Source organism: Equus quagga, chromosome 11, assembly GCF_021613505.1.
Source record: "Equus quagga isolate Etosha38 chromosome 11, UCLA_HA_Equagga_1.0, whole genome shotgun sequence".
NCBI lineage: Eukaryota > Metazoa > Chordata > Mammalia > Perissodactyla > Equidae > Equus > Equus quagga.
Window position 1 is genome coordinate 76,677,514 of NC_060277.1, and position 10,404 is coordinate 76,687,917.

A 10,404-nucleotide genomic window follows, 5' to 3' on the forward strand; every position below is an offset into this window, starting at 1 on the left:
ATGCTTGTTGCAAGATTCCAACCGTAATACAAGAATGGAGACGGGCAGTTCAAGAAAGAAAATTAGAAACCATTCTTATGAGTACAGATTAAAGAAAAACAAGATTCCAACAAATTTAGCAGTGTACTCAATGATATGTAATGGACCAGGAAGATTTATTCTGGGAATGCAAGAATTTAAAAATTCTTTCAAAACGTAAGTCATGTTTATCACTCATCTGCTCAAAATTCTCCAGTGCGAAATGACAAAGTTCTGCCCCATGGGCCTCTGCACCTGTGGTTCCTTCAGCCTAGGATGGGCGTTCTTAGATCTTTCCTCAAATGTCACCTCAATGAGCCCTTCCCTGACTATCCTACTTAATTCTCATTTTTTAGCTAACACGCCTTATCTTCCTGCTCTGCTTTGCTTTCCTCCAGAACACTTATCATGACCTGTTGTACTATGTATTTTATTTTCTTTTTTCTTGTCTGTCTCCCCAACTAGAATTTAAACATCATGAGGACAGGGATTGTTGTCTTACTGTTGCCCCCTGTTTTCCCAGAGTCTCGAACAGTGCCTGGCACGTCACAGGCACTCAATAAATATTTGTTAAATGAATAGACGAATAAATGCCTCAACGTCAGAAAATCTACCAACAGATTAAATGAGAAAAATCATGATAATCTCATACATGGAAGAAGAATTTGATAACATTGGTCACTCATTCATGATAAGAACTCTTAGCAAACAATAAATAGAAGAGAATTTCTTTAACTTATTAGCAATCAAAGACCTAGAGTTAATATAGTACTTAGTGAAACTTTAGGAACATTTCCATTAAAGTCAGAGCCAAGGCAGGAAAGTCCTGCTATCACCTATTCAATTGCATGTTACGACAAGAAAAAGTACTATAGGATATAAAAAATTGGGAAGTAAAACTAAAGCTGACCTATTTACAGAGGAGGTCTACACTGAATATTCAAGAGAATCTACAAACTATTAAAACTTAGAAAGTTCAGTGGGGTGACTATTAAAGATCAATATTCTCACAAATAATGGTTAGTACATATAATAGAAAAATGATCCAATTTATGATAGCAACCTAAACTGTGAACTCAGAAATTAATCTAATAAAAGATATGATAGTCTTGGGGCTAGCCCCATGGCATAGTGGTTAGATTTGGCATACTCTATTTTGGCTGCCCAGGTTTGTGGGTTCAGATCCCAAGCACAGACCTAGACCACTCATCAGCCATGCTGTGGCAGCGACCTATATATAAAATAGAGGAAGATTGCCACAGATGTTAGTTCAGGACTAATCTTCCTCAAAGAAAAAATGAAAAAGAGGAAAATTGGCAACAGATGTTAGCTCAGGGCTAATCTTCCTCAGCAAAAAAAAAAAAAAATGTGATAATCTTTTAAGGAAAAAATTACAAAGTATTATCAGGAAACAAAAAAGTTCTGACTAAATTGAGATATATTCATAGATGGGAAGATGTAATATCAGAAAAACGTCAATTCTCTCCAAATTAATCTCTAAATTAAGTGCTATGCCTAATGATTTCCCTTGGAACTTGACAAGCTTAACCCAAAATTCGTGTGAAAAAGCAAAAAGCCCAGAATAGTTGAGGCAACTTTAAAGAAAAAGAATAATGTGAGGAACATACCCCCATTGATATCAAGAACAATTATAAAGCCATAGTTGCTCTCAAGTCTAGGATAGTGCCTGAGACAGACAGTTCTCAATGAATATTTGCTAGGTAGATTGATGATGGATGGATGAATGGACTCTAATGCGTGGGGAACACGCAGATATGCAGGGTAACTCTGGATCGTACCAGACCTTATGTTACTTCTTGTCTGGGGACAGGATTAACTCTCAAACCAGTGGGGTAAGGAGTGAGCTGAACCTGAAGATGAGGGTGATTCAGAGGGCAAGGACCAGGGAAGTTTGGCTCTGAGAAAGGGCAGTGCAGAGAGCTGACTAATTTGTTTCCTTTGTCTACAGATACTTTGGCACCCTTAAGCAAATTCATACAATTTGAGTATGAGGTTTGTATTTGCTTAAAATTTTGCAAGTCTTTAACAGGAAGTTACTCTGTATTAAGTATGGTGTTTGTCTGGCTGAAATGTAAGAAAACTTTTTATTTGATGGGAAAGAAGTCTAAGATTTTTCTTGGGCTATCATGAAATTATGTTGGAAGGGTTGGTGTCACATACATACGTGATATGGAAACTATGAAAATATTCCACTGCATTGTTAATCATAACATTTAAAAAATGGTATTTTATTGTTACAGATTGTCTAGAGAGTATCTTTGCAAAAATACGGATGTGACTGTATTTATGACTAGAAAATAATTTGGCAAATGTTTATACCATTTTGTTTGTAATTATTGATTTTGTTTTAAGTTTAATTATTTTGACTTTATGATTGAAATAGTAGTATTTTAAATTGGGGGCATTTCATGTTTTGGAAATGAGGTTGTTTAGAAATGCCAGGTAAAGGATGAACATCATGGGGTTAAATTTGACCATATGTCATATAAGACTTAGTGATACTCTGATTTATATGTGGCAGTAACATGCCTTACAGAGGTGTCAGCCAATAGTAAGGTGCTCTTCTCTCTGGTAGCATTCTGTAATCAACTCTTACATGAAACTTTATAGTTTCCAAAGTACTTTTTTATTTTTAAAAATTCTTAAATTTTTTTTATTGTGATAAAATACATATAACATAAAATTTACCATCTTAACCATTTTTACATGTACAGTTCAGTGGTATTAAATACATTTATAATATGCAATCATCACCACCATCCATTCACAGAACTCTTTTCATCTTGTAAAATTGAAACTCTCTACTCATTAAACAATAACCCCCAATTTCCACACCCCCCGCCCATCCCCTAGCAATCACAATTCTACTTTCTGTCTCTGATTTTGACCAAGTACCTCATATAAGTGGAGTCATACAGTTCTTGTTCTTTTTGTGACTGGCTTGTTTTACTTAGTGTAATGTCCTCAACTTCATCCATGTTGTAGCATATGTTGTATGTCAGAATTTACTTCCTTTTTAAGGCTGAATAATATTCCATTGTATGTGTATGCCACATTTTGCTTATCTATTCACCCATGGATGGACACTTGGTTGCTTCCATGTTTTGGCTACTATGAATAATACAGCTATGAACATGGGAGGACACATATTTGTTTGAGACCCTGCTTTCAATTCTCTAGGGTATAAACCTTGAAGTGGAATTGTTGGATTATATAGTAATTCTATTTTCAATTTTTTGATGGACCACCATACTATTTTCCACAGTGGCTGTACCATTTTACATTCCCACCAACAGTGTACTGGGGTTCTGATTTCTCCACATCTTTGCCAACATTTCTTATTTTGTTTTTTTGATAGTGGGCATCCTAATGGGTGTGAAGTGGTTTCTCATTGTAATTTTAATTTGCATTTCCTTAATGATTACTATGTTTAGCATCTTTTCATGTGCTTATTGACTATGTATATGTCTTTTTTGGAGAAATGTCTATTCAAGTCCTTTGCCCATTTTTGAGTCAGGTTGATTTTTTGTGGTTGGGTTTTGGAGTTCTCTCTATATTCTGGACATTAATCCCTTATCAGATATATTATTTGCAAATATTTCCTCCCATTCTGTAGTTATCTTTTTACTCTTTTCATAGTGTCTTTTAATGCACAAAATTCTTAATTTTCATGAAGTCCAATTTATTTATTTTTTCTTTTGTTACCTGTAACTTTGTTGTCATAGCCAACAAATCATTGACAAATCCATTGTTGTCTCCAAAGTACTTTTGCATACCTTATTTCATTTGTGCCTCAAAGATATGTAAAGGAGATTTATTTCAATTCAGTGATCATTTATAGAGTGGGTTTTGTACTAGATTTTGGGGAAACCAAAGGTAAGACAAGGACCCTGACCTCAAGTAACATTGGAATATACAATCAGAGTGTAAATATGAAAACAGTGATTAGGGGAGAGTCACAGACTACTGGAATGTGGTAATGATAGATAGCAATGGCATTCATAGTCTGTTTTTGTTATATCTTTTTCTTTTTCTTTTTCCCCCCCAGTTTTATTGAGATATAATTCACATATAACATTGTCTAAGTTTAAGGTGTACAATGTGTTGATTTGGTATGTTATGTTTTTTATTTCAAGGAAGAATTGCTGTTTTTTACACCACTTTGAAATTATTATCTCACAATTTATATAGCTGACTTGATATACTTCTGAAAGTTATGTTTTCCATAGTTATAATTTTTTCCTCTGAAAACCCTGAATGATATGTTAAAACATTCAGCCCGGGCCACCCTCCTTGATGTTGTCTTTGTGGAAGGAGTGATTAATCTATGTGCATAATTTGACTCCTTGCATCCAAAATGCAATTTTATTTATTGGAAATATTTAAGGTAATTAATTCTTTCTAGGCTTGTGTTTTTATTTTTAGATCTGAAAAAGATGAAGAGAAATAAAATGTGACAAGTCTAGTGGTTGAAGTATGTGAAACTTCAAACATCAATAAAAACAAAAGCCCTTGAGATGAAGAACAGAAAATCTGTGATTATTATCATTCTTAGCTCCACAGAGGTGTTGAAGTGATCAGGGTAGCAATAACATAATTAAGTGGAAATATATTTTTAAAATTCAAGAAATAGAGAAACCATTGCTTTAGGGTATGTCTCTTATATACACAGAAAAGTTTGGCTTTTTTCCAGTTAAGAACCAATGATGAATAAATAGTCCATTCATATTAATTACACTGAGTGCTCCTTTGAGCATTCATACATATCGTCTACATCATATACATATTACTACATAATACATAATAATAGAAATAATATGTAATACAAAATAATACATGATTATACATATTAACTACACTGACACAAATCTGTGTAACAAAAGAAAGTATACAAATTTATTGCAGATTCTTTTGTTCCTTGTGTAGAATTCCTTACTTCATGTGAAAGTGACCCTGGAGCCACTACAACAAAAGCTTTGTTAGGAGTTCGTTTTCTTTTGGAATGGGCTCCCTGTATTCTGGTAATTTATTCTAACCGAATGCAACAATGGAACTCTTTAGAGCAATGCTACTGTCAAATCAGGGAAAGCTAGCTTTCAGGGTGATCCTGAGGCTCTGCTGTCTCTTTACCAAGGCCAAGTCAAGCTTTTCCACTGGAACTGGCCTTTGGAGGACAGATTTGCAATCCCTGGTAGGAGGCGTGTGTTAACATTGCCTAGTAATCATTTCTGTTTGCTTTTGTGGAATTCAGCTGCAGATTTTATCAGTGATTACCCGTGATCCCACATGTGGGGACATTGTGAGATTTTTGATAATTTTTTGGTAAGTCTCATGTTGGTACAATAATTTGGCTTCCTCTTTTGTGCAGGATTTGGAAATGAAAGTGGCATTCTATAGTTGAAAGAAGTTTTGTCATCAGTGATTTGGGTTCAAATCCTGACTCTGAGTAGCAGTGTAACTCTGGGCAGGTAACTTAACCTCTCTGAATCTCCATTTCTTCATTTGTAAAAAAGGCACTAATATTACCTTATAGGGTCTTATGAAAATTAAATAAAATCTTAACACACAGTGCCTCGTGTATAATAAATACAAGTATTCTACTGTCAATAATGCAAACATCTAGGGCAATATTTGGCACATTTTATTTGCACCTCAGAGGTATGTAAACTCAGTCAAGCTGAGTTCCCTTCTAATATTAATTTCCCATTGTAAATACAGAGAAATTTTAGTAAAAATATTACTGTCCAATTTTTTGCAATTGTGTGTTGTTAATATTTGATCATCAAAGAAACTGTAAACATTATTGCATTCTGTTTTTTAATTTTGTTGCTAGATTTCTTTATTCAGTTGATATTAAAGTTAAATAAATGCATCCTTGTTTCTATTGCTTATAGCTTTTTAAAATTTTTTAAATTTTTTGTTATTATTTTTTTGGGTGAGGAAGATTGGTCCTGAGCTAATGTCTGTTGTCAGTCTTCCTCTTTTTACTTGAGGAAGATTGTCCCTGAACTAACATCTCTGTCAGTCTTCCTCTATTTTTTGTACATGAGATTCCATCACAGCATGGCTTGATGAGTGGTGTGTAGGTTTGTGTCCCAGAGCTGAACCCACGAACCCCGGACTGTTGAAGCCGAGTGTGCAAACTTAACCACTATACCACTGGGCTGGCCCCATTCGCTTATAGCTTTTAGACTAGAAATTGTTATGAAGAGTTGAGACTAGGACATACTTATAAGGGGTGTGAAAGAAATCTTATAAAGTAAAAATTAAGATTAGGCAATATTAGGTAGATATAAATGAATCAGAATGCATGGGATGAGTAGAATGCAAAGTGCTGTTGAAAAGCCTATGCCTCAGAGCTAACTGGCTATTTTTAAACAGAGTCCTGAAAAAAAATTATAAAGGAAAGTTTGGTTTGGGGAAGGACTCAGCTTTTGCAGGTGGAATGGAAAGAATTCTGAAGAAGAGCAGGGTTCCAAAGTACTTTGGAATTTTCAGGAGGCATGTAAGAGTATGAGGGATAGTCTCTGAATCTCCATGGGGAATTTACTTGATGGCTGTATTTTCAGGACCTGTTCACATTTTATTCATTCTTAAAGGCCTCTCTCAGTTGCCATTTCCTCCCAAAATCTTCCTCAGCCTTTCTACTAGCTGATAAAAATCTCTCTCTTTGTACTACATAAAAGGAACTGTGGGTTTGGGGCAGCATTTTATTTATACTTCTCTTAAGAGAAGTTATGTTACAGTTGTTTGTGTCATATTCTTACATGAATGTGTCTGTCTCTTAAATCATGGTGAATTGTTAGGTGGGAAATATCTGGATTTGAATACCAGCTCTGATCTTTTCTAGCAACTTGTCTTTTTGTTACATAATGTCTATTGTCATAGACTTGTTGGGAGGATTAAATGGAATAAGATATGTAAAGTACCCTTTATCATCTGCCGAACTGCAGGTTACAACCTAAAGGCATAGGGTTTCTGTTTGTTTCTCATTGCCAAGGGTTCTAAGGAAGTGGTTTGGAAAGGGCAATTTATAGATACCAGATGGAATCAAAAACCCAGGTGTACAAGGAATCATATGTAAGATCTCTGTCTTTTAATTTGACTGATTGATGAATACAGTGAAAATATGTGATATCAGGAAAAGCTGTCACTAGTCACTCAGATTACGAATACATTTACGATATACATTATATAATGGAAATGCTACCACCGTTTGTACCAGAAACAATTTCTGCTAGCAAAATTCTTTCTGACAACACAAAATTCTTCACAATTTGAACAGATATCTGTATTATTGAATTAGCCAAGTGAGAAGAGAAACATTCTAAAAATGGAGCTTGTGATTTACCTGACTTAAAGCTCTATCATTTGTCTCCTAACCCTGCAGCTCTATCAAGATTTTGGACAGAGTATGTCAGAATCATGTCTATAAGATTCAGTGTGGACTAATGCAAAGTGAGCCTGGACTGGAAGTCAGAAGAACTGGATACAAGTTCTAATGTTATCTGAGAGCAGGCCTCTGTTAATAGGTCTTGTTACCGTGGCAGAGACAACGGGAAAATATAGGCTAATCAGAAGCATTGTGCACAACAATGAAACCTTGCAACTCTATGTATATTGACGTGTGTGGGGGGGGGGGGGGCATATCAGGTTACTCAAGATGGCTAAAACTGACTGAATCAGTAACCTCTAATCTGTAAAAAACAGCAGACTCCCTATAATTCCTTAAAATAAATGTGGGTTTGAGAGACTCTCCCTGAGATAAATAATACCCTGACCAGACTTCACAGATCTAACACTATGCTGGTAATTCTGTGTTGACATATCTTGAAGAAATGTTCATTAGGTCCGAGAAGCAAAGGCAGGGAAGAGGTCCCTGGAGTTTACTAGCTTGTGCCAGATCATCAGGTAAAGATAGGAAAATTATTTGGCTGAAAAGATTTTTGAAAAAGGGACAGTGAAATGCTCTTGAGGTAAATCCAGGTAATGAAAAGATCAGGAAAAATTGACCCTGAAGAAAAAGAATTAAGGCGATATGGCGACTTCTGGAAAAGATAAAGCTACCAAATACCTCTGTGTGGAGATGGCTACCAAGAACATAGGCATTGAATGGTGGCATCTGAGTGAGTGGCCCACTTTGTTGGAGTTGCCCTCAGGTGAGGTAAGTTCATGTCTTGTCTCTCTCCTTGATCTTTATATAATCCCCTGGCGCTTTACACTGACTCCACGACTTCCTAATTGTGGCTTCTTGGCAAGTTCCTTAGCCTCTCTAAGCTAGCCTCAGTTTCCTCATCTGTAAAGCACAGATCTTTTATCTGATGTTTAAGGTTGTTTTAAGGATCAAGTGAAGTAATGTGTAAGAAAGTTTCACTGTCAGTTCCTTGAAAAGCTCTCCCATGGTAAGGCGCTCTTAAGATTGATGGGCAGAGCATAATGTCGTTTCACTGCTAGCATCTAGCAGCAATAACACTAGCACTTTGAGTCCTGTTCTTACTTGTGATCCTTATTTTTAATCGTTTGAATTCTACCTATTGATGAAGAACAAATGGAGCAAGCTGTGGGCATGAGGAAGCCCTTTATAAATAGTTGTGATGCTAATAATGCCCCAGTTCTTGCACAGGATGGGTATCCCAACAAGCCTCCCTAGTACAGAGGATAATTTCAGAAGCCCAAGGAGAAGCCTGAATACTCCTCACAAAGAGGCAAGTGTGTAAGCAACCAGTTCCTTCTTGTTTTTCTTTAACAGTATTATTGAAGTATATTTCCCATACCATACAATTCACCCATTTGAAGCGTAAAATTCAATGATTTGTAGTATATTTACAGAGTTGTGCCACCATCAGCACAATCAATTTTAGAAATTCCAAACAGAAATTCTGTACCCATTGGCAGCCACTCTTCATTTCCCTCTGACGCACCCAGCCCTAGGCAATGATTAACCTACTTTTTGTCTGTGTGGATTAATTGCCTATTCTGGACATTTCACATAAATGGAATCATAAAATATATGATTTTTTGTGACTGGCTTCTTTCATTTAGTGTAATGTTGTCAAGGTTAATCCATGTTGTAGCATATATCAGTACTTCATTTTTATTGCCAAATAATATTCCATTGTATGGCTAGCCTACATTTTATTTATCCATTCATCAGTTGTTGATCATTTGTGCCAAGTCTTCTGAACTCTCTCTTTTGCATTTGGTCTTCATAGAGAAGGGACTTGTAGAAGAGTGCCGTGACTGCACTTGTAACTCAACTGTGAAAGCCCTGATGCAGGTGTTTCCTATCGTACACAATTTAATTCTTATTGTTCCCTAAACCAAAGTAGGAAGACTCAAACCACTCCTGCTTGAAAATAGCGATACTCCTGAACTCTTCTAGTGTATTTAATGGTACTCTTGAACTATTTACTGGTCTTGGTTGCTCCCAATTTTGCATTAATCACCTTTTAAACTTCTTCTTAAAAATATAACAAAATACAGGTACACTGTTGAAATTGGGAAATACAGATAGATAAAATGAAAAATTACCCGTAATCTCAACACTCAAAAGACAACTAAACATACTTTTAGGAATGAATTTATTTGTAAAAATGATACATATTTATTATAAATTCAGAAAATGCAGGGGCCGAGAGGTTAAGTTTGCGCGCTCCGCTTTGCTGGCCCAGGGTTTCATCCGTTCGATTCCTGGGCACAGACATGGCACCGCTCATCAGGCCATGATGAGGCGACATCCCACATGCCACAACTAGAAGGGCCCACAACTAAAAAAATATATACAACTATATACTGGGGGGATGTGGGGAGAAAAAGCAGAAAAAAAAATTGGCAACAGTTGTTAGCTCAGGTGCCAATCTTTAAAAAAAAGAAAATGCAGCAAAGTACGAATTAGAAAGGAAATAACTCTAAATGCTACCACCTAGAAATAACTATTTTAATATTAAGTTAAAAGCATTCCAGACATCTCTCCCTTTATGTATATGTACAGATACAAGGACAGATGGATGGATGAATAGATGATAGATGGATGGATAAACAGATAGAAAAATAAATTTATAAATGAAATATTATACATGATTATTTTTAACAAAATTAATATTTTACTTGAATTCTACAAAACAGTTTCTGATCCAAAGTGGTGAACTGAGCACATCCTACAGTTTCTGTCCTTTTCCCCAAACTTGAGAAATGATAGGAAAAAATATTTAATGTATTTATAGATATGCTTTAAAACAAGATGAATTCTCAGAGAGTGTGAGAAATTCTCAACTAAAATCAGATGGGATGGAATTGAAAGGGTAATTAATGGCAGTCTGGTGTGCACATGGGAATCCAATATACTCTACCAGTTCCATTCTCAGA

The 10,404-nt window shown here is 35.6% G+C and overlaps 1 long non-coding RNA gene across 1 annotated transcript; it reads left to right on the top strand.

The window, feature by feature from the left end:
• Positions 1-1,412: 1,412 nt before the first annotated feature.
• LOC124246508 (uncharacterized) lies at positions 1,413-8,986 on the top strand. Its single transcript, XR_006890517.1, has 3 exons — positions 1,413-2,031; positions 5,408-5,507; positions 7,430-8,986. It is a non-coding gene; the product is annotated as an uncharacterized LOC124246508 (long non-coding RNA).
• The last annotated feature ends 1,418 nt before the right edge of the window (positions 8,987-10,404 follow it).